Raw genomic sequence first — 23,684 nt, 5'->3', positions numbered from 1 at the left:
TTCATTGGCCACCTGAATCTGAAAAGTTTGAGAGTCCCGCTACAAGCGGCCAGTATGTGAATATTTCACGGACAGAGCAAAGAGATTCACCAAACTGCGACATCTTATTTCGAATTAAATGTATTTCACTTGTTCTTTTGTCAGTATATTTGTGAGCAAAGTTTGTTTTGGTTTTTTTTCTATTCTTTTGCCTTCTTGAAGAGGTGTATTAAAATGTTATGAATGTTACTGAATTCAAATGATGTAAAGATTAATGTACACAGAAGTTGTCATAATTTTGATAACAAATTCATTGTCAATCCATATGATCGGTATCAGTGATCGGTATTTATTATACGAAAAGCAAAGTCTTAAACACAAAACAATATCAAAAATATTATGTCACTCACAGCACAACAATACAGTCCCAGTGCTTTTACATTGTTGATGAATGTTGAAATTTTCCAGGATTTTTTTTTTTTTTTTTTTTTTTCCAGAACACATTCATTGATAGGTTTACATGTCAAGAGACCATGTTTGCTGTTGATCAAATACAGCTCAGTAGAAGTGGAAGCTCAATAAAATGATTGAGATTCCCAGCTGTGGGTCGCTTCCCCTACCAGACACAACCTATTGAGAAACCACAAACTTCAGGTGCCTGCACTCTAGTCTAAGGTTCAATGAGTTGATTGTGGGCTGTTTCAGAGTGAATTCTCCACAGAAATTTGGAGAATTTCTGTGGAGAATTATATATGGATATATATATATATGGATATACACATATATATATATATATATATATATATATATATATATATATATATATATATATATATATATATATATATATATCCATATATATATATCCATATATATATATATATATATATATATATATATATATATATATATATATATATATATATATATATATATATTGGCTGTTAACTTGGTTAACTTGGTGAACTTGGTTAAACATGGTTAAACCCCATTTTGAGGGTTAAAACTGCAAAGTAGCTGGGTTATTAAACTTGGGTTTTAGTTTGGTTAAGCGAGAGGTTAAGTTAAGGTCAGCCATTTTAGACGGCTAGGTTGAGGGTGACAGGCTTTGGAAAGCATTATGTTAGCTAGGAAGACAAACGTGTTCGGTGTGTGTTCTGAAGTCAAGATCAATATTATATTTTTTCTGGTTCAGCCAATGTTCACTCTTAATGTGAAGGCTAACTCAGGAAACTGGCTAATGGCTGTGTGTAATTGCAAGCGGACTAACCAACTTATATCTTATCCCTCGCTTGATAAAGGCCGTTCTCTGGAATTGAACAGGCCATTCATGGATTCAGCAGGATCACATATTTTGACAACACATGGGCATTATGCTAGTTACGGTCAGGCTTGCTGCAGTTATGAGGCCTCCGATGACTTGTTTTGTGATGCTGGCGCCATAAATATTCTCTTTTTTTAATCAACTCCATGTCAGGAAACGGCAGGCTAATAAAACTGAAACCTTCTCCAACAGGAGTGACTTCACTTTACGATTCCATTCGGTGTAAACCTCAAGTTCTTTCAGCGTTGTAAGATGTCGGCAATAAAGGTTCAATGAGTCCCAACTGCTGGAGACTCAAGGTCGAATAATCACTCACTCTCAACGAAGCATTGGATTTCTAGCTCAAACACACCGTCCAGTGTAACACAAGGCACTTATTGAGCTGCTGCTCTGCTACACAGATAATTGTGTGTGTTCGCTTCTTTGTTTGACTGAACATACATGAATGTGTTTGGCTAACTGGTGTCCAACCTGCGTCAATGGACTAGTACTACTCCTCTAACCTACAAGCTAGAATTGCAAATGTTCACTGAATTTACGTCGGAAATTTGCTGTAAAGTTTAATGACTTGAACAGGAGTACTCTGCTTACACAAGCAAAGCGCTTCCATGGCCACTTAAGAAAACAAACTCGCTCCATTTTACGGTTTGTTGTGATGAGGACAGCAAACAGATAATGAAAGTGTCCATTATTCGTTTTTCTGCTTTACAATCAGGAGTGTATTATTACAAGGACTACAACTTTATGTTCCACTGGATGTAGTGGAGTTCGGCGTGGAAAACCCAAATGTGTGAAAAATCAACATGGAGCATTACATGTTGGCCCGAGCGAAAAATAAAATAAAATAAAATAAAATAAAATATTGCCATGACCTTGACTCAAATACAGCAGCAAACAGCATCAGACATAGATTGACAATTGATAGCTACAAATGACCAATGCAGATTTAGGACAGATGTTCTCAATTGATGCAGCTCTCATGTCTAGATATTTGGTATGAATTGCTTTTATTTTTATTATTATTTTTATTTTCCATTAGGCATTACTGTGCCAGACCGCAAACACAAATTTGTGGACCGATATTACAACCATACATTTATCTGTATCCTTAAATTTATACAATATAGTACAGCTTTTTTCATACAACTTAAGACTTAAGAGGTTTTCTCAATTTCTACATCTAAAAAGAAAGTGGTTTGTGCGTGGTTTGAATAGTGATTTATTAGGAGAGCATGTAAAACTATGTGTCTTTGCAAGGTGCAAAATACCATGTATACCCCAGTGGCTGCATTTGTTGCAATGAATCAACAATTTGTAGTATTTTATGTTATTCTGTAGGTCGTAGAAAATTATAAATAATTTAGTCACCAAATGCAAGGTAATAAAAAAAACATAGTAGTGGTTTTTCAGACAGTACTTTGGCGGTCTTGAAAGTCTTGAAGTCTAGTCTGTGTATGAAGCAATGTGTATTAAGTTGGCTTGACTTGTAATGGCATCCAATGTTTTTGGTGACTCCATTACATATTTCCATTCTGTTTCAGTGACACCTAACTGGAAGAGGTCTTGTCGACAATCGATTTACTCAATGTATTTAGTTTAAAAGTTTGGCCCATTCTTTCTAAGCGGTTAGCTTAAACAACATTTTCACTTTGAGAAACAGCAGGCCGCGATGGAAATCCTTAAATCCATCCATTTGTTTTCTGTGCAGAATTAGCTGCCTTGCTTTAACACCGGTTAAAGATTAAAACCCAGATCCTTGGCTCGGCTCGGCGCGTTCACTACTGGTGTTGAGCATGCATTTTAATAACGTTCCCTCTTAAGAGCCAATCAGTGAAGCCTGAGTTCTGACAGCTGCTCTGGTGCAATAAATCATAAAACAAGCACAAAAAAAAAAGCTGTGCATGTAATTATGAGTCCGCCACGGTCAATGTGGCAAGCACTCTCCGACTGCACATTGGTTTTTGATTGCTTACTTTACACCACAGCCAGGCTGGTTTTTTATACTTGCCCTGTCGTAAGGATGAAGTATGTAGTATCTACACACATGAAACACACTGCATCAGAATGACTAAAACGTTGTTGGGACTATTACGTATTGTACATTCATGAAATGATACATCATTTAACATAGGTGTTTCAGAAGCAATAGTGCACATAAAGAGTCAATAACCATATTATTTTGACCAACATACTAGCCCGAAAAATTAAAAAATTAAAAAATTAAAAAAACTAAAATAAAAATTTTAGTTTGGTTGCAATTTGCTGAATAACTGCAGAAGCAAGATGTGCATAAATCCAGTCTCGACTTTCTTCATTCTCAAATCAAAGTAGTGTAAACAAAAAAAAAGGTACGTATTGATTCAACAAAAGGACAAGAGGGAAGCGAAAGAGGAGTGTTTTGTTTCCACTCAAGACCCAGACGTGATCTGTCTGCTCCTTCCACTTTGGATGGTGATTACACAACCAAGAGAGTTGATCTGGGTTCAGACCTGCTATTAAAAATGCATCTGGGTCATCTGAACTTCTCAGAGTACAAAATGCACTCAAGGTTGATTAAATCCACACTGTTTTGTGGCTTTGGACAAAGTAGCTGCTTGGAGATTTAAGGATGTGACTAAAGTCACTTTCAGTGGAACTTGGACGGTTGGTTGGGTCTACAGTGTCTGTGTGTGCATGTTAAATATAAAGCAAAACAGTCTTAGCAGTTGGGCCATTTGAGACAAACTTTATTCATAACAAATTGGGAAACTACTGTATGTATGTACGTATGTATATATGTACATACTCTGTATGTAAAATGTATGTCTTATTGTTAGCAAGGTTAACTCGGGTGCAATAGGAATCTCTCACGGTGACTCATGGCTGCTGAGGCATCCAAATAAAATGAAAGGGTGGTACATTCTTATTTATTATCTGATGATAATGTACACTAAAAGCACACAACGTGGGGAAATTATAATAACTGCTCTTTACATTAATGTTGCCTTAAGAGCATGATACTGAGGACATAGCGCTCATAAAAATAATACAACATTATGATGTTAAAATAAAAAAAAAAAGTCAATTTTTTGAACCAGTGTATTTAATTTTGCTGATCTATTGTAGTGGCTTTAAACAATACAAATATTTGACTTCATTTCTATTCATCCCCTCAATACATTTACCAGTTCAGCATATGGCCCTGCGAGGAATTTGAAAAACGTCAGTATAGACATGAAAATATAACATCATTTTTGGGATGACTTGGGAATGACATGAACATGAAGAGGTGCTCTACCTCTTTGAGTTGAATATTGGAAACAAGAGAGAAAAGTGACAGCCTCAGATAAAGCACAGTCTCAAAAGGTCAATTGAAGCCAAATGTCATTACCTCCCAGAGAGGCTAGCAGATCACAGGGTCAGACAGCTTTCATTCAAACCACAAAGGATCTTAGAAGTAAGCCTTAGAAAATCTGAGGGCATCCACTCTCCCTCTAAGCAAACATGGTTAAATTGTCCTCAATGCTAAAACACCCTGTTCCAGTATGAACCTCCATTGAAGGACATTGACTGCTTCTGTTGCTTTTAAGTGGGAAAATCTTGCTAAAATGTTTGTTACATAGTGGTCCAGCATGCACTCATTCAAATCATAATATATGTGACTGAAACATAATTCATTTTTTCCATACCTGGATTTCATGATCACAAGTTAAAACTTTTTTTTTTTTTAAAACAACATTGCACTTTTTTTCTTTTCTCTTGTTGACACAGTCGTCGTTGTTAGAGGCCGAGACAGACACAGGAGTTTGATTGACTGCTTGCAATTGTGTACTTGTGTGGACAAATGACTGGCTGATGTCTCCTTTAATGACACACACCGCCCCAACTACCGCTTTGCAGCTGTGATTTCTCAGTGTTGCTTTGCTGAGAATCGCTGTCCATGGTACTGAAAGCAATGTTAATTCTATTCTATTGATTTTATTTATTTTATTTTATAAATTAATAAACTCAAACTCATAACAAAGAACATATGAACACTCTCCACTCAACAAATGAAGAAGAAAAAAAAAAACCTCTAACAACGAATAAACAATGTCCACTCTGGAGCCGGACTAATCGAAATCGGAAATGACGTCACGCTGTGTTGGCTGACAGATTCTGCGATCCTCAACAAACGTTGCCAAAAAATCCAGCGATCACTCAACTCCCACTCGACCCATTTTCACTCTCAAGGCCAAATAGTGACTCTCGTGTGTCCTATGGTGACGCCTTCTCCATTGCATTGTGATGCACAGGTGTTCAACGGAGCAAAAAGTTGCTTGCACGTGGGGAAAAAGATCGGGAGTGCTCCTCACTAAATTACTTATGATGTCACTTGGTATGTATAGCAACTTATGTGTGCCGTTATAGTCACTGCGATTGAAACACAAGGCCATTTTGTGTGCTTTATATAGCGAGTAAAACATCTTAATATACACAGTGAAATAGGCACAATCTTTCATAAACACAGTGCTTATCTAATAATATTGGTTACGCAACCCCTCAGAGGAAGAAACTGTAAAATTGTTATGTGATTTGCATTCTATCCTTCAACATTAAGACATTAAAAACCAAGAAAAAAATATACATCAGTCACCTTAAAACAAATAATAACTGTATTACCTCCATCTTCCGAACAGTCTCTGGTTCTATCATTACCACTCCGATTTGTACCTGTGTGACTCTCATGAAGTGGGTGTTACCAGTGTCACAGCCGGGGCACCTAATCTTGTACTTCACTCTGAGTGATCAGTCAAAAATTCATATCTTTCTGTTGCCTTGGAAATGTGTTGTGAGCGCTAGATGATACCCAGATAGATCATTCACACATGAGCGTCCCTCTGAACTCCTGGTTTTGCTCAACGTAGTACAATGTTGCAATAAACACACAGTTGCTGATGCATCTCGATGGCTGCCTTCTTGTCACTGGAGTCAAGGGAAAGATCATGGGTTGGTGAATAAATGCACTTCATTTAACTATGAGACACTTGATGTGACCCCACCCTTGCAAGCAGCGAGGTATCTAAGCTTTTTTTTGTGAGTACTGTATGTAGTTCTGCGTGAAAGCAAATTTAAATAGTTATACATGAATCTGTGTGAATCGTATTAAATATGTTTCAGACCTAGCATTCTCTTCGTGTACATATGACATCTCAATTAAAATCTCATACAACCGAGGTCAAACATGGACATATGTTGTCTTCACACCGATGTCACCCACGATGTCTTGCACACAGAATTAAGCCCAAAGTGTTTGTGCTGTAAGCATCTTCCCATCCCTACGCAGAGTTAGATCATGATACAGCGTCGATAAAAGCTATCTTTTGCCATTTACAATATTGCGAACACCTTTGAGACAGAAGTGCAGAAGTGCAGATGATCTTATCACACACAGTGATTATGAGATTTGACAAGTAGTGTGGTGCACAGCAAGAGGAACTCACTTCACGTACAAGAGCGCCAATTGAGGAGATGAAACAAAAGCATCCAAAAATCATTTTCACACACTGCTGGCAGAAGTACACAAAACCACTTCTAAACCCATCTGTAAGTGGCAATAACCGTACACAGTCACAACGGAGTATTTAGGAAGCAGTTGCTTTACAATGCCGTAGAAGTAGCTGGCGAAATCTGCCACAGTCTCTGGTGCGTTGCCACCATCCAGATCATGACAAGAAAGATGTCCATTGCATTCTTTTGCTGTAGACAGAAAAAAAAGCATTGACTGCCATGTGCTTCCGTTCCCTGTTTTGATTCAGCCCTGTCTGAGTTCCTCTGACTCTTTATTTTCTGTGTGAGTGCTCTGACCTCCACATTATCCTTTGTTCTACATACATAATATTGCTCTGTGTGTTCAATTGCGTATGCATTTTGTGTCATTGCTGCCAAGCATTTTCTGTTTCATTTGCTACATATCCATAATTCTCCTCTTTGCCTCTGATTTCAGACGCCGTTTTTCAAACTTTGCAAGATTATTGTCCACTACAGGCTGCTGTAGAACGCTATTGTTTTAAACTCATATCAGTCTGTTTACCCAGAAATGGGTGATGTTTAATAAACACACACATACAGTAATGTAAATAGAAGTATGGCACTGCTCATTGGCAATAATGTGATTTCCTCTCATGAGCGTGGAGGGTCACGGAGACAAAAGTAACAGGATACAAAATTAAATCTACACTATAAAAAAACAACAACGTAATTTTATGAAATCACTTCAAATTTAATTCGGCTCATGTTCCTCAAACAGAGTGCTCCATTGTTTATTAGCAATCTGGAGCACGGGAGGAAATAATCTGGACACTTTGTGTGCTTGAGCTGATTTGCTCCCTGAAAATAGTTAATGTACTCTCTTGTTAGCAGAGTCCATTAGAGTTGCACTCAGAGTCTTACTGATCGGTTAGATGTGATGACCTGCTCTTAGCAGCTTTCAAGTGCTGAATAATGCTTCTTTATTTCTGTCATGAATTCAACAGAAGCACTCCTGCAGTTGTGTTTACAACTCTCACCAGCATCCCTCCGAGTAATGATAAGATGTTGCACATCATTTTATGCTCTTATCCTTGTCTTTTTTCCTCATCCTTTTCCGGTTTAACACGTCACAATTATCATCCATCTGCTGCCTTCATGTCTCATCAAAGCCATCTCACCCTCGCCAAGCTTAAATATTCACTCCGTGTTCTTTCAACAATAGCTTACAAACACTTGGAAATAATTGAGTCTCAGTGGGCTGCCAAAAAGGGAGCGGTGATGGTGCACAGTGGAAGTGATCAAATATGGCCTTGAGCCAACCGTCTTTGTAGATGGTCTTTGTATTGCCATTGATCCAGGGGTGGGTACAACCAGCGAATACATTATTTATATGGACTTTTTTTTTGCCCACCACAGATGAAAGTACAAAGTCACAAACATTAATGGGATTAGATGGGTGTCAACTCATCTGAGAGAAATGGAACCAAGGCCACAGAGTACGCGGACAGAAATGACAGCCACTGGAGTGCACCACTAACAGGGGTATTATATGGTAATGACCAATACTGGTGGATTATGATTTATATTACATACTGTTTGAGCGAACGCTTGTCTTGTTTTCTTTGTTGTGGAAGACTTACACTTCACATTCTACAATATTGAATTATGAACCCGGCCGTATAATATTAATGCCTTTTGTGTTTCTTTGCCTGCCAGTCACACCATTCTGAAGTGAAATTAAAATAACATAACACTCCAATGTCTGCTTCAATAAAGTGGGAAGTTTAATGTTCTCAGTATTGATATCATTCTGGGGGTGGCAAAGCAACCAAAGAGAACATTGGAGGAGGGAAGCCAGGAGAGACAAAGTAAGAGTGACAGAGCAAGAAATAAGATTGCACAGCGGATTGGCTTTTGCTCCTTAGCCAGAGCTTTAAGTGGCTAAAAGATGCAAGACTAATGCTGAGCCGGCCCAGCTTCAATTGGACACAGTTGAGCTTAACAAGCTTGTCTACCGAAAAATACTTTTGTTGTCGTATTTACTCAATGTTGAACTGTATTAGTCACATCGACAGACGTGTTAATGACCAAGTTAAACAGGCCTTGGCAGGTTTTGGTCATATTTTCAGAAGGTATCTCAGGGGACTTTTGAAAATCTGACCAGAAATGCCACAATAGCTCCTTTTATATTCCTCCAGTGAAAATGACTCTTGTTGACCACGGCAGTTTAGAGCCATGGGAGTTTTACTGTTATCTTGCTTTTATGGTCATTGAAAAAAAAAGTGCCCTCTGTTTTATGTGTGTCTTAGAACATTAGTTGGTTAATTAGCCGAGTGGAATCGAAGCACTTCCATTTTCTTTTGTAATAAGCATAACGGTACATATTGATGGGCTTCCTGGTGCGGTCATGTATTATAATTTCATTACTTGCTGTTGAACACTCGGAGATGTGAAAGGTCCCCCATGTGGAGTCTACATAATTCATGATTTCCCGTGCACATGCGTATGAATATGAGCGTTTTATATTGACATGTAGCATCTGTTTTGATAACAGGGTCGGAGCAGAGTTTGCATGTTCTCCCCGTGAGTCAGTCCAAAAACATGAGTACATTCATTGGTCACTCTAAAGTGGCCCCTAGGTGTGTGTCTGAAAAGTGTATGGATCAGTAGATAAATGTCTTCATTTAAACTGATTTATATAGTGTATTTTTCTGTATATTTTTTCTTTTTTTTTGCATTTGAAATAATGTTAATCGCACAGGCCTCAGTGGCGCAAACATTCCAAACCTTGACTGCACGACACACACAGTAGGTGCAAGCAAGAACGTGTCTTCATCTGAATCCTCCTCCTTGCAATCGATCCATCCATTTTTGATTTATTTTACCAATAGACTGATAGCTAATCTCATTCCCCCTTGAGGGAGGGAATCATCAGGCCAGTTGATGTTGCATGAATGTAAATATTCCGATCATATCATGGAAATAGACGGTCTTGGATAGGAGGCCTGGCCCCTGGTGTGTCAGATAGCGCAAGCAGTTGGAGGCTCACCTGTTGGAATTACATTTCCTGTTTGGCTTCACGGATGTGTTTGGATAGACAAAGGAGAGCGGAAGCAGCATGTCTCATGTTCGACCATGGAGAGTCATGAGTCATGAAATGAAACACCTAACATTATTAAATATAAGACGCGAAAGTATTGCTCCTCGCTGCCAGTTCTTCCCTCCAGTACAGATGCGTGACATGGTGTCTACTTCTTACAGGCCAATTACACATTCACAATGTTTGCACTTGCTCAGTAAGAAGAATTTCTGTGCACAAAAGTTTTATTACTCAGTCAGTGATAAATATGTTATGTAATTTGCATTTCCTCCCTCTACACACTAAATTGTGTGCACAAACACACAATGTTTTCTTTTTGAAAAACACTCTTTATTGCAGGGGGTTGTGTAAAGTAGAGCCTGTTCTAACTATGGAGGTTGCAGTTCTAAGGGCTTCTGGCCCTCCGTTTGGGCAAATGGGGAAGAAAAAAAAATGGATGGAGATCGGTTTAATATAAATCAAACACATTTTGTCAGTCCTTTCACAACAAAAGAATTCAAAAGGCATTCATTCCTGTTCCCACCAATTCAGAATATGACTCAAGGACAAACAAAAAAACTGAAAAAAGAAGGGAAAAGGAATCTAGAACTCAATGCACGGAGCAGGGATTCAATGCATACTTTGTGTACATGATGTGTGGTGCCTTTATTTTGACAGGCACCAGCTTCTATTTACTCTAGTTAGCATATCGCCCACTTGTTTTTGATGTAATCATGATTCACCACCACAGATTATTATGTCTTTGTCAGGATGTCTCATAGAAAAAACGTAATGATTCAGTGACTAGTTTCTCGGAGGGACTGGAGAGACAGAGACCCCTGCTCTAGGATTGTTCTCTCTTGATCAATACTCCAAAAGCTCCCTGAGGTGAATCGATGTCTTCGCATTGTAAATACAAAAAAAAAAAACACCCTGTTGTTTTCAATGTGTGTTTTTTAGAGCTGCATAAGCCCCCTTTGGTTCTTGGCCTCTGGAGATAGATACAGATCAGACGCTGAGATTTCCATCCCAGGGGTGGTCCAATTCTTTCGTCGATTCAGCCTCCCATTGCACAGTGAGGACTAAGTGCAAGTGGATTTCACATTTACACCATCACTGATTTATATTCACATCAGCACGTCGGTGTCCAAAGCTACAAATTAGGGTGGTTGACAACAGTGGTGGCGGCGTCTGACCTGGAAGTAAATGTCGGTGTTTGAATTAAATGGGCAATACTTAATTGACCAAGACACCACTATGTACGCTGTCCTGGAAGACAGGTAGTCTGTGAGCGGCGTTTGAGAACGGCTTTTACTCTCAGTCACATGCTGCTCTTTGTCAAAGGAAAAATACACCTGCTGTCTGTAAGCTTCTTTCATCTGTTATGCTGTGTTTAATGTGAATAAATATTCTATACGTACTGACATGAGGCCCATGCATATTGCATTCAATGTCAGAAAAAAAAAAAATTCAAATGTGGCAACACATTTTGTGAAAAATGCTGAGCTAAAGTACTGTGTCTGCTAAATGGGGTAATGCCACGGACCTGTCCTCCCACCTTTGCATCCATCATCGTGAAGATTTTGTGACAGCAGAGAGAGAGGGTGGCATGAGTTGGAAAATAACTATGACAGTCAGGTCCAGTTATGATTTGTGGAGTTTATCATCACATTTTTTGCCAATGATAATCGTGAAGAGAAAACCTGCCAGCAACTTTTGCTGTTTTATTTTGTTGAAGGACTCGCGCAGTCATGAGTCACATCGGCCCGCATCTGGTGGCACATGCTGTTTTCAGCTTGTGCTGTGTGAGGTTCAGCTCTGGTTGCACCTGCCTCGGTGTCCTCTCCACTTACTTAACTGGATTTTCTTTCTCTGCAATAACGCACGCACAAACGCAGAGGACAAAATACAAGTAACATCCGACTTACGGCCGGGATCGGTTCCGACCAACCGGTCGTATGTCAGATTGAACGTAAGTCGAACGCTGCCGTAACTGTCGTACACAATGCCGGGCTGCGGTGCCAGACATTGAATAAAAAAATAAAAAAATAAATAAGCAACTACTGGTTGTGGTCGTAAATACTGGTGGACGTAAGTCAAGCAGGTCATAAGTCGGATGTTACTTTTATATGACTGACTATTTCATCTCATTTCAGAATATAAAGATGCCAAGGCAGAAGGAAGATAAAACCATATTGACTCCAAGAAGCTTCACACCATCTGATGAAGCACAGAAAAAATAAAATAAAATAAAATAAAATAAAATAAAATAAAATAAAATAAAATAAAATAAAATAAAATAAAATAAAATAAAATAAATAATCTTGAAGACATTTGATAGGGCATTTCGTAGGCCATCAAAGTTCCTCATTTAGACGTCTGACTATCGAAGAATTGCGTAACTTTGTACCCAACCATTGCCAGGTGGAGTGTCCAAAAGATTGGACTCAGGTCCTTCCATCGAGCTGAGCAGCTCTGACAACCTTGGCACCGTTGTTGGCCATGATGGCTGCATTTTTTATTTATTTTTTTTTTAGTTATTTATTTTTTGTGAGATCCCACGCAGACAGCATATTTCTCAGGCCCCATGCAGTCATTTCTAACATGGTCCGCTGAAAAGTACTCAAGGCATCTGTTAAGCAGTTTCCACTCCTCATCAATAAAGTGAAGTGCGGGGCTAAATGTGGGGCTCCATCGTCCTACTTGACCAGAGATCAGCTGCACTCAACAGTCCAGCAGCTACTTTCTGATAATGTGTGCCATTTGGGGAAAGTACTTTCACAATGGCACAGTGTGTCTTTGGTCCAAGGGGTTAGTGAGTTGTTTGAAGCCACTGACCAGTTTAATGGAGCAGATTGCTTTTGTTATTTCCTTTCATCTTTTAAAGTCCTTTTGAAAAGGTGTTGGATTTGCACTTTTTGCTCCATGTCATCTGTTCCGTAGCCAAAGTGCGACCAAAAAGATGACACTTTGGTTGAAGCATGCGTTTGGCTTGGAGTTAGCTTTTCTTCCACGATTCCTCTGTGCAGCTGAATGGATGAAGCCGAGTCATGAGGCTGTTTCTTCTTCCTCTGCTTGTTTTCTGGTGGACTTTTCAAAAGTTGGCGGCTCATTGTTTAATAACATAGCTACGAAAGATCATTAAAAGAGGGGGAGACGCCAAAGTAACCAACACAGGATTATCGGTTTACTTCTCCCTTTTTTTGTGCTACTGTACTAAACATGTGTTTTTCATCCGTCAAATGCATCGCTGGTAACTCAAGAGACTTAAGAATCGGAAGGCATTTCCAACTTCCTTTCCGTTTCTTACATCCGCAGCAATACACGGTGAAGGCTCTAAAGAGCTTCTTGTCATGCTGACAGCTATGGGATGAGACGTAAGGAACAACCATGATAAGAATTAAAAGAGCAACACTGTCAAAGAGCCTCCTACAAACGTCTTTAGTATTTACATGTCAGTCTTGAACAGAGCAGAAGGTGACTGCGGAAAGGCAGTTCAGGACAAGCACTACTGAGATTTTGTTTTGGCTGAACTTACTGGAGAGCAGCCAACTGTTACTATCTATAATCCAGGCTTTATTGTTGAGTGCCTATAGAGGAATTACTTTCCTTCCCTTCTCCGGCTGAGAAAGATAAAACCTTCAGTTGTTAAAACGTAATTTCACATGGTTCCCATTTGCAGTGACTATTAGCAAACATGGCCCATTGTTTTCCCTCTTTTATTGTGCTTATATACTCTTTCATCTATTGCTTTTTTTTTTGTTCTTCTTGAATGAATCCTTAAATCCCACCAGGGCCTGTCTGTGCTGTGTAACAGCAACGATCAATTACTGATCCATCTTACTGGCCTGCCTTCAAATCCACACGGACATTTTTTTTTTCTGAGCCACGGCTTATTGTCAGCCTTCTTCTTCTTTCCTTCTTTTTTTCTAATTCTGTGTTCCTCCATTCTGCACTGAATAAGTAGCCATTCTGTTCCAGTTTTAAACCACGTATGACTAAACATTACAGAGATGATGACTTTGCTCACACAGTGCAAAATATTGTGAGGCTGCTTAACCTCTGCGTGACTTACGGAGATTACGTCTGCAAACTATAACAGGTGCATCCGGGAAAAGACGTAGCTTACAACCACGGCCAGCACTTCTGAAAAACAGGATTGAAAAGTGACAGCTGTAGTAACTGCTATTCACTCGACTGCCCTATATGGAAGACACAGTCCAGACTCCATTACCAGGTAAGAGAAGAAGAGCACCGGTGCGGCTTATGTATGAGCCTAAAAAATATTGATTCTCAGTCGGAAAAAGTGTGACTGAATGAGTTAATAAAGAAAAGGCTACTCGAGAAACCACTGGTTTTGTGAGACCGCTTCCATCTCCATGAGTACCAGCACTATGTCCGCACCTCCATGCTTCCAAAAGCACCAACACCAAAGAAACATTTGACTAATACTCGACCCCTGCGAGCCCAAAGGAGACCAGGGTCGGTGACCTGCACTAACAAGAACAGGTTCGGTGTCCCAGCGAGGGCTTTCAAAAGCGGTGTGGTTATGTCAGCCTGCCCAGTGTGTGAGCGTGACTGGACTGTGTGTTTCCCTCAGAGGCAGAGGAAGTCTGTGACTACTGACATTTGCACTATCGCCGCACATAGGGGCGTGCTGACACTTCATATCCCCACCCCTACACGTGAAACGTGGACATGCCACAGACAAAAGGCACCACCGTTGCAAGTTGCATGGAAGGTTGAGGAAACAGTGAAGGAGTGTAGCGCGGTGGTCATTATATGCAGGGCTAAAAATAAACAAGTGACTCCAGGATAATTTCAGATTTATCGAAAAAAAAATCTCAGTTATTTGTTGGAAGTACCGTATGTCTCAGTCGACTAAAACAATTCTTCTGTTATCTGCAATGACGCCGATTCTAGTTCAAGCTGGATTTCAAAACAGTAGCACATGAAAAACAAGCCTGCTAATAGAACAAATTTTCTTCTAATATATTCATACCTTGATCCACTTTCTTTAATATCCAGCGATGAGTGTTCTCAAGATGAAAGCAATCATTTTTCTTACTCACAAGTTAAAAATAAAAGTGGAAACAAGGAAGCGTTGTCTGTGAGGTCAGTCATCAAGGCTTGAAACATATAAAGCACTGACCCTGCAAGATCAACAATCTAGTGATATTTCTGGGATATAATCATTTCATTAACCAATTTCAATATCTAATGAGGTTTTATTAAGGTTCAGCACAAGCACACTATGCTTTTCTCTTCCTAGTTTTGAGTGAATTACAGAAGGACAATTGTTCAGGGTTGTGGAAGTGCTGGTGCCTGTCCGAGGGGTCATTGGGCGAGAGGCAGGAAGACCCCATGTCACCGTTCCATCGCAGAGCACACACACACCTAGGGGCATTTTTACAGTGTTCAATTAACCTTATGAGCATGTTGTTGGGCTGTGGGAGGAAACTCCATGTAGAAAGGCCTCCAGTCCAAGTGCTAACCACGATTCCACCATGTGGCCATGGCAGCACATAACACACTATAAAACTTGGGTAACTTGCAAATCTTATTGTACAGAAAAAAGTTGGAGTTCAAGCAAAAATTTTGAGATTTTTTCGCTTCGGATTTCGAATGAAAATCCAGAACTGGAACGGTCCCGTAAAAAGCCAGAAAAAACATAACATGCGCGGACCGATCAGCTGACCCACGGCGCGCTTTGTTATTGTGTATAACGCAGCCTCTGTATGCAGACGTGTCCCGTTGGCTACATTTACTGACTGTTTTTTCTTCATATTGAGGTGTAAAACCTTTCCTGTCTCCGCACTGGACCGTGGTAGAGTGTCACAGGGGAGGTGCTCTCCACACCTCCGAGGCTGGATCATTCCAGGGTTTGATGTCCTGTTGTGGGCTGGAGCTGGGACAGGGATGAGGCGAGTCTGGGACAGAGCGTGACTTGGTTTATGACTTTGTCACAGCCAAACTGCACAGAAGCGCACATTCAGAGCTGGACACGCACCGGGCACCTCTTCACTTCTGGAGAGACGTCACTCACTCGGCAACCCCTCCCACATGCAGCGGCCACACACATAGAGGAACAGTGCACCTGCAGCAGACACTCTACATTCACTCCTACAAAAGACTATTTTAAGGCTTGGAACGCATTATTTCTTTTTCCATTCATTGTAATGGGAAAAACCGATTCAGATTTCGAACAAATCGCTTCTCGAACGGCCGTCTGGAATGGATTGTGGTCGAGAACCAAGGTTCCACTGTGTATATATCTTTTAAAGCACTGCATTTAAATTGAAAGCAATGATGTCACCTCTGTTTTAACAAGTGAAAAATGTTCTTGTCTTAGGTAGGACAGAAGTAGCCAAGGGATACTGAGACTCCTGTGCGAACTGTTATATAAAAGGCTGTTAAATAAATTATGTGTACTTCAGTTGGTAAATAAATAACGATGCACGTTGTTGAATATTCTAATCATGTATGCATAATGCTTACAATAGCGCTTTAAAATGTTCATGATTCAGAGTAAAATAGGCATCCTGAAGCTGTTTAGAAGTTTGGGTGATATTAGAGCGTACAAAGTACAACTTTCGGTTGGGGCAGTGTAGTGGAATGATGAATTGATATGGATTAAATTGCATTGTCATTGCAGCAGAAGTACAAACTGGGGCATGTGCACTATTGTGTACCTCTCAAGGACACACACTATTGCCTTGCTGAATCCCATTTTTAGCATGTGGAATTATTTTGGGCATGTTGTAGAACAAACGCTTGTTTTAGATTTGTTCACATCCACAGTCCGAACAGTCAGTTATCCATAACAATTATCTCAATGACAATTGGCTGGAAAACCATCGACTTCACTTGTTCTTTGAAAAGTATTTAATAACAGAAGCAACTTCACTGTCGAAAAAGGAGATCTGCTGAAATGTCGGACTGAAAACCTGAGAAGAGAAATCACAACATGAAGTGACTCGACTTGACTGAAGAAAATCCATCAACTACTGATGGGAACTACCTGAAGATGAGGAAGCACGACAATAGAACTCCAGATGACATAGACTAATACGATACGATTTAAAATAAATATCCCAAATATTATCTTCCATTTTACTTGAATTACAATCTTTTGTCAAGTTGTGAGTTTCACTTAACAGTATGTCTTGAGGAAAAGGTTGTTTGAAAAAAAAAAAAAGAAAGAAAAAAAAAATCATAATAATCATATCAAGTATTCTTATTTTCAAAATAAAAAAAAAAAAAAAAAACCTTGAAAGATCACTGTTTAGATTTAAATACTCCAGTGCTTGGGTGAGTGAGTGAGCGCTTGTGTGGCAATCTATTGTCGGCCTTTATAAATCATTCAAGTTGAGCGTGACAACTGCGAGGTGACAATGAGGTCAGAGTGACAGAAATAAATGACATCTTTGGAAGTCTGTTGTCCTCCTAACTGTTCCCTTAAAGTCTACCATATTGTTCCTTTAAAAAAAATCAAACTAGTGCATATTATTATTATTATTATTTTTTTTTTATATCGCCATTTGTCCACTCTGGGCCAAACAGTGGCTAGCACCCGTGTTTCTCCGCTTTCCTCCCACAGTCCAAAAGCATATACATTTGGGGTTTAGGTTCATTGAGCTCTCTAAAATAGGTGTGAACGTGTGAGGGAACGGTTATATATATGTGTGTTGCCCTGAGACAAACTGTCAACTTTTCCAGGTTGTCCCGTGCCCCCCGATGCTGAGATTGGGACAGCTCCCTTGGAGGATAAAGTGGCAGAGGAAATGCATGTATGCATGTGTTCATCCATCCTGATCTTCAGAAGAACTGCTGCTGTTGTTTTTTTTAGTCAAAAAATATAGATTATCCATGTTTGATTCAAGACTTCTATGTCTTCTGAAGGAAAATCAGGGACGGGCTGCAGGTCATTGACTTAGCTGCATGAGATGCTGGTGCTTGCTGTGCAGCTCTGCGCTCTCTCACCCTGGAGCTGTGGACTCTTATTTTAGTCCACCTCCTAATCACAAAGTGTGTAGACTCGTAAACAATCACAACGTACAATCATGAAGTGCTACGGGTTACACACTATAGTCACGTAGGCTGATGGAAACGGAGGCCATATAGTGGCAATGAGTGGTCTGATAGATGCAGACATTGGGAAAGAAAATCTACAAACCAACAAGTACTCCACCAACCTGGAGAGCAGTGGTGGAACCAGAATATAGGGGATGGTTGGCAAGACAGGTCCGATGACTTAGTGACTGACAGGACAGAACAAGAGAGAATGAAGAGGAGACTCAGCAGGAGGTGAATAATTAATGTTTCTCATACACCAATCTTCATCAGTGGTTCAGTGAAGATTGAACTCGCGCCCACCGATCCAGATCAACTTCTCTCAAACATGAAGGCCCGAGAATTGGTACATCACCTGACTGCATACCCACATCCCCAAGCACTGCGTTACTAACATGCACAGTAAACAAACCGAGAAAAACTACTAACCACAAGCTGCAATTCAGTATAGTTGGGCAACAGTAACACGGAGTAGGTCCACACCTCCAGAGGGTGCAACCACTGCCCACTGCGACTTTATCTGAACAAGATCTTAACCTATGAGCTCACCCTTGAGGCCAGTATACAGAGGTCTGCTTTGTTGAAGTATGGTGCAGAGGGTTGCAACATCACGTTTTCAGAAGGTGAATTGGCGGCCATAATCTGCACCAAGCTCTGTCAGAGTTTGTGGGCAGAAAGAGTCAGTGGCTCAGAATAAAGAGAAAAGAATCCCGCTGAATGCCTGCTTGAGGGAAAGAAATGGAGGAGGCACTGAATGAGAGCCATTCTCTGTCGATAATGTTCAGTTCTAAAAGACCCGACAAGATCAGGGAGTTACTAACAGATGTGCCGAACCTGGATCACCATTGTCAACTCATCTTGTGTTGACAAAAAATAGACTCAATAGAACATGAGGTGAAATGATATTTGGGTTATTCTCATTTGTGTCCTCACCTTCACTGAGAGGCCCATGCTCCTGTTACCTTTCTTAGCTGCCACATCACCTTTGAACCTGACTAATGCGCCTCTCGACAGGCGCAGAAAGGGTCTTTCTCAAAGGTTGTGCGACACTCATTGCCATCGGCAGATAGCTGAAGGAGGTCGCACTCTCAAGTGACACAGATGGAGTTCACTGTGAGAGCAGACCGGTTCACGTGAACGAGGCACCCTCTTTACGTTACCGTTATGCCAAATAACAAGCAATGCCACTTCCATTTCCACCAGCCATTTATTGCTCTTCAAAGTTCAGTTTTGTTTAGCTGGATAACTAACCCTAACCAACTGGTGAAACCAGAAATAATTGAATCTTTCTCCTGCGACCTACGTTTTTGCTATGAAAGATACAGTCACACAGGCCGACTATATGTGTTGCATAATCATCTCATAGAAAAAAAAGGGGAACGCATGGTGTGGATTCCTTTACAGGAAAGCAATGTAAAATTGAAGGCTTTTATTAGGAGCGAAAACATGTCCATAAATATTGGATTGATTCAGGCAGATATATGTGTGTAGAAGATCCATGGCTGCAACTGTCAGAAATGAATATAAACCGTAAACATGTTATCACCATAAAGGACCTTAAGAGAGGCTGCTGCCGTGAATGAATGACTTAAGATATGACTAATAGAAGGACGGCACCAGGATTTAATGATTTTTCAACATGACAGCGTAAATAAATCTTTCAGATTTTAATGAAGCATAGAGAGATCTGTTACCCCATTCTCGCTTTTCCAGCAGTATGCCGTGATGACGAATCACATTCAATTATAGACAGCTGTTTGAGCATATTGTGTTTCACCTCTTCAGGGATACCAGGGGCGGACAACTGAGCCCGCACATCCGTCCAGGGATCCGTCTGCCGCTGACCAGACCACCAGACTTTCTTCACAGCCAGCTGGTGGTCTCGCTCAGACCTTCAAATCTGTGCTTAGATGCTTGTAAAGGAGCATTTCATATTGTCAAAGGCAAACATCATGGAGCGAATGGAAGTCATATTTATCTAATATTGAGTTTCAAAGCAAAGCACCGAGTTCATAATGACTTTTTTTTTTAAGTAGATTTAAATTAACTTTATGCATTCACATGCTCAACATTCGCACAGTCCTTCTCAGTTGTCGGCTTAATTCATCATCTATACCAGCAGGTACGGCAACAAAAAAAGGCTGGCGTCCAAAACCATAAACATATTTTTTTGTCTTTGGTTGAGGCAGCAGTTAAGGATATAAGGTGGGGATGGAGGAGGCTGACTTGCTTTAAGTTGTAACCCCGAAAGAAAAAGGTGAACAATGAGAACCAAAATTATTCACTATAGTTTGTCGATAATATTTTATACTCATCTCCACCAACTTCTTATCAGTTCTGTGCAATGGGAGCGAGATGTCAATGTTGCTGAGTAACCGTGAGGCGTGTGGGGCCTGACTCTCTCCATCTCGTCCATCCTGTGTTGAGGAGAAGCATGATACCACTTAAAATGGAGGACCTTGTCTTTGACTCCTGCCATAATCGCAGAAAAGATAACGCAGAAATGTGGCGTATAGGGCTTAACAGAGGCAGGGGATAGGATTACAGGCACCATGCAGTCTCACCTGAGAGAGTCTATGACTGCCCAAACAGCCCTGCATGTATGTCCACACAAAACCAGACGCACGTCACCGCACCAACGAACATATAGGAAATCTATTACACATCCTTTACTCCATCCAAATGACTGAAAGCATATCATTTGGGGTAGAGGATACACCAGAAGCTGCGTCTTTAACTGCGCTTCACCGTGTCGAGGCAGTGCGTCAGTAGAACCGTGGTTAACGTTCAATAAAACATCAAAAGGGATGAAGCTCTGAGCTTTGGACAAACACACACCCACTCATACACAGGCTACGCTCTCATCCTGGCCACTCTTACGCACATGAACTAGTGGTGTACGTAGGGAGGCTTCAGATGTTCTCATTAGATTGTATGAATGGATGAGCCACAGCACATGAGACAGTTGCATCCTTTTCGGATGAGGCAAGCACACTCTTCTTGAATGCAAATGTGATTTCAACCGAACATTTGGGAACGGCTTGCTATGAGGCGTGTGCACTGGAACAAGAGGTCTTTTGAGCCACCTATATGGCTGGTCAAAACTGGAGACACAGGAGCTGTCATTAACTTCCGCTCCCCCCCCCCCTCACCAGCGGATGAACTGAGAAAGCAGTCTCTTCAAATGTTAATGTTCAGGGGAAAAGGCATGCGGCGGTCACTGCCTCTGCATGTAACATGGCTGTGTCATGCGTCCAGACTGTTGCTTTCGATCAGTCAATCCAAAATCACATTCAGTTTTCAATCATTTCAAACATCTCAAGAGGCACTATGTCATGCCACATGATAAAACCCTCAAGTTGAGTACAAACAATGAGCCTCATTATTCTCAATGCATCTTTGTTTTGCACGTCATGTGCTTGTCCTTCAGGAACATAAAGCGAAATGATTCATACACTGGACAAACTTGCATGCACCATAAAAGTGCAGGTTAATTCTTATGTAGGACATCTCTGTTAGCGTCAGACAAAACCAGCCCACAGTGATTCAAGATAAAAGAGACCAAGCAGCCTTTAAAATGCAAAGAGGCTTCCGCCGGTCGGAATAAAATGTGGCGACTGTTGGGAAGTAATTCAGAGCAGCGACAGACTGGTAGAGTTGGAAGAAGGCGAGGACAAACAGCAACAGCAATTATCCCCCCCTTCCACTGGCAGCCACCCCTGGTGAAAACCATTATATAGCATCGTACAGAGAGACGAATTGCTTTGCTCAGACATTCTCTGCTCTCTGCAAACACACATGAACAACTATGCAGATGTACAAGGACATATTTCACACTGCAGATGGGAGCACCCTTCAAACAGCCCACAGGAAACAGAGATTTGAGAGAAATGACACAAGTTCCAGACTATCTTCCACATGGGAAAACATACTAAATACGGACAAAAACATTTGTTCTTACCTTGAAATACACTCCAGGATAATCTATAGTCCACAAAGCTGAGCGATCAATAAAGACAAAAGGGCAGAAATCCTCAGTGAAAACCAAATTCAAATCCTTATTTGAACTTTTTCAGTGAGTCACCTATACCATATACTTCAGTTTTGGGATGTTGTATCCACACAGATATTCCACCTTGATGCAGGAAAATGAAACTGTCCTGCTTTGAGAGCAACCAGCAGTGTCTGATCTCCTCTGGTGACCAACAGCTCCAGTACAAGTGAATCAAGCCAGAGCTCTGCGCTCCTCTCTGAGACGCCAGGAAGGAATTCAGTATCCGCTGTTTATCTCCTCACCAAGGGGAGGGTGCCCCCCCCCCTCAAGATGGAAAGTTTCCACACCTTCGGCAGATGAGAGAGGATGGCAGCGAGTCCTGGTCAGGGATATGTCCCCTCGATATCCTGCTTCATCACTGGATTTGTGCCCTTTTCTGTCAATAATGTGGTGGTTATGCTGCTGGCGCTCCTCCGGAAGTGGATATCAGAATGGATGCTGAGAAAGCAGCGGAATGATGCGAGCCGCTCGTTCTGCCTCTATCGCGTCTCTCTCTCTCGCTCTCTCGCTGTCACCCGCTTTGTCTCTCTCTCGCTCTCTCACTCTCGCTCGTTCTCTCTCCCTCTCTCTCTCGCTCTCTCTCTCTCGCCCGCTTTGTCTCTCTCTCACTCTCACTCTTGCATTCACCCTCCCTCACACGCGCACCCTCCCATTCGCACATTGCACCTTCCCACCCTTTCATTTTCTCCGTCCTTCTCTCCTTCCCGCCTTCGTACACACGCACTTCTCCATCTTTGGCTTTTGACAATTACCGCTGTGCCATTTCCAGCCGTGTCAGATATGAAGCCTCGCCGCCCATCTTCTACAGAACAAATAGGGCAGGAATAAATATGCAGAATTAAATAGGTATGAAGAGAAAAAGGAGAGGAAAATGACCTCAACAGGCTTTGTTTCCTACAGACATATAACTAGCGCACTTATTCATTTATTTATTTTGCATCATGAAAAAAATGTTTATTGCAAACAAATATTATATATTATACATTATATATCTTATATATATTTTATGCTGGTCAATGGTGACAAATCTGAGTAGAAAAAAAAAAATCTTCTATTGTTATAAGTGTGGATGGCACTTCATCATGGATTGAACTTTTTTTTTCAGTTATCAAAATGTATTATTCATTTATTATCCCTTATTGAACTTATTGATGTCAGAGTAAACAAATACGGTAAAAAAAAACAAAACAAAAAAACGCTCTAGAATTGTGCTTTCAAGGACTATGTGGATACTGCTTTTTTTTTTTTTTTTTTTTTTTGAATTGCGCCGTGCGTTTCAAATCTAGGCCTTCAGTGATGTCCCATGGCCATCTGGACTGGAACCCTTCACCTAAGTGCTCTGACGCAGCAGCACTGATTCTGAAGGCCTGGGCAGATTTCATACAACCTGGCAACACTAGCTAGAAAAATCCAGATGAAGAAGTCTAACCTCCACAACAGTAGCAAATATGAAGAATAGTTTTATATATTTAGGAAAAATTTGATTTGATTTCTGGTTCTGTGAGGCCAGCAGAGAAGGACTTGGACGGCACAGAACTGGTCTCAAAACAAGCTCGAGTGGCCTTTCATGAGTCACAAAGATGCACCGATTTATGCTAAATGAATCAACACTGCAGGTCCAACTCACTTCAGATCGTGTTGGAGTTTGCAAGTGATCATTCAGTTGCTTGAAGATCTGAATCTGG

At 40.7% G+C, this 23,684-nt stretch overlaps 1 protein-coding gene across 1 annotated transcript in view; it reads right to left on the bottom strand.

The window, feature by feature from the left end:
* Window positions 1–22,474, bottom strand: part of lingo2 (leucine rich repeat and Ig domain containing 2) — a 212,066-nt gene extending 189,592 nt beyond the window's left edge. The window contains exon 1 of the mRNA XM_053879055.1: window positions 21,907–22,474. The gene's annotated coding sequence lies outside the window, so the exon portion shown is untranslated. The remainder of the gene's footprint in view (window positions 1–21,906) is intronic.
* Window positions 22,475–23,684: the final 1,210 nt, after the last annotated feature.

This window comes from Synchiropus splendidus, chromosome 11 (assembly GCF_027744825.2).
Source record: "Synchiropus splendidus isolate RoL2022-P1 chromosome 11, RoL_Sspl_1.0, whole genome shotgun sequence".
Lineage (NCBI taxonomy): Eukaryota > Metazoa > Chordata > Actinopteri > Syngnathiformes > Callionymidae > Synchiropus > Synchiropus splendidus.
Note: the sequence above shows the minus strand (reverse complement) of the source record. Positions and strands in the feature narration are given on the sequence as shown.